We start from the raw sequence: 2,500 nt of genomic DNA, 5'->3' as shown, positions 1-2,500 counted from the left end.
GTGTTTATTTAAAAGCAGTTGTACTTATACACATACATAATTACTTTAAAATGCACATTAAGTACAGGGCATCACCAGCGAGCGAAAAAAACGTAAACACGCGAGAGATAAGTACAGGACAAATACAAAAAAATATACAGTAAGTACAGGATATCATCAACGAGTGAAAAATACGTAAACACACATGCATGAAATATTCTTTTCTACTCTATACAAAAGCCCGAAATTTGATGTGAGAGGGCCAGTCGATAAGATCGACATCAGTACGCAAATGGTACTTAATTTATCGACCACCAAAAGGATGTAAGGCAAAGTCGATCTCGGAGGAATTTGAGCTCGGAACTTGAAGACAGACGAAATACCAGTAAACATTTTGCCCGGCGTGCCAACGTTTCTTATTTCTTTACTGCCCACACAGAGGGAACAAACAAGGACGGACAAACGGATTAAGACGATTATGTCGACCCCAGTGCGTAACTGGTACTTATTTAATCTACCCCGAAAGGATGAAAGGCAAAGTTGACCTCGGCGGAATTTGAACTCAGAACGTAGCGGCAGACGAAATACCTATTTCTTTACTACCCACAATAGCTAAACACAGTGGGGAAGAACAAGGACAGACACACGGATTAAGTCGATTATATCGACCCCAGTGCGTAACCGGTACTTAAATTATCGACCCCGAAAGGACAAAAGGCAAAGTTAACCTCGGTGGAATTAGAACTCAGAACGTAGCGGCAGATGAAATATGGCCACGCATTTCGCCCGGCGTGCTAACGCTTCTGCCAGCTCGCCGTCTTCACCTGGACGAAATATTATAAACATCTGTCGTCTGATAGTGTTAATTCATACTACCCGAATATTTATTAAATGTGAACAAATTTCAATGTTCTATACTCTAAGCTGGTTAAAATCACATAATGACAATTTGATAATATACTCTTTAAGTAAGGAACTTTTGTTTGGCGTTGCGCTATATTCTGTTTTGCAGTCGTCTGAGTTAGATGAGTGAGGGAGTGTTTATGTGTGCTTGTGTTTGTTTGTGTGCGGGAGGTGGTGCCTGTGAGTGTTGGTGGGTATCTGTGTGTGTGGGATGCCTCTGTGTGTGTATGTGTGTGTGTTTGTGCTTGTGTCTGTCTGTGTGTGCATGAGAGAGAGAGAGGGGGGAAAGAGGGAACAAAGAAGTGAGAGGGAACAAAGAGAGTAGAGGGAAGAAAGAGGAGAGAGGGAAGAGAACCATGTGACAGGAAAAGAAGGTAACTGCTAAAAAATTACAGAAATTAAAAAGAATCTGAAGGATAAATACAGTTGAACAATATATATCAGAATATCTGGATGTCTCATCAACACTTTTAGTTAAATACCACTCCAACACAATTATCAGTATTTTATCATCTCTGTTTTAGAATCCTCCATATTTTACCCGATATACAGTCTGGAATGATTTCTGCATTCTGCTTTTTTTCTGTTTCTGATTATTGATTTGTTTTCAAATTTAAGAAAAGATTCCATGAGAAATAATGACATTATTTCCAGGTAAACATCAACTCAACACTAACGAGTACATCCATCCATCCATACATACATACATCCATCCATCCATACATACATACATCCATCCATCCATACATACATACATACATACATCCATACATACATCCATCCATCCATACATACATACATACATACATACATACATACATACATCCATCCATCCATCCATACATACATACATACATACATACATACATACATACATACATACATACATACATACATACATACGTATGTGTGTGCGCGCGCAAGCGTGTGTATGAAACCGATTAATACACAATAAAGGAATTACGTAGTAAAATTTGTGCATTAGTGTATCTGTAAATTCTTATTGTTACCAGAGAATAGAAAACTAATAAAGAAATTTACGATCCCAAGAGACTACGAACACATTAAGCTCTTGCAATTATATTTGGTATTCTTTAATTTATGTACTTTTTTGTTATTTAATCGTTTGCCATTATGAACACTCCACGTATATTATATACTAGCACTATGACCGGGCAACGCCAGGTCATAGTGCTAGTGCATGCTTATACAGCTGCGTACGTGCGCACATGCACGCGAGTAATGTCCAAATCTCCGACCAAACACATACAGCTAGCTGGCATTCAATTGGCCTATCAAGTTCCGGGCATTTCGATTGGGTTTTGGATGGAAAATTCACAAAAAAGTCACTTCTGTTGATATTTTTAATGGCTTTGAGGGATGACTGGGGAAATGTAAAGATGTGCACGACCACCCTTGGACGGTTTTGAATGACCACAGAAAGTGCGAGCCCTCTAACTGAAAAATTGTGGATTTGTATAAAGGACACACGCACAGACTTTTGCCGTTTATATATAGAGAGATGGTAATAATGTATACGTATATAGGTTGCATGTGCAAATAGGTGTATAAGCGAAAAAAAATTGCTCAACACATTGATACTTAAAAGTAATACAAA

The sequence above is a fragment of the Octopus sinensis genome, linkage group LG6 (assembly GCF_006345805.1).
Source record: "Octopus sinensis linkage group LG6, ASM634580v1, whole genome shotgun sequence".
In the NCBI taxonomy this organism is placed as follows: Eukaryota; Metazoa; Mollusca; class Cephalopoda; order Octopoda; family Octopodidae; genus Octopus; species Octopus sinensis.
The sequence above is the reverse complement of the archived record's forward strand: the minus strand, read 5'-3'. Positions refer to the sequence as shown.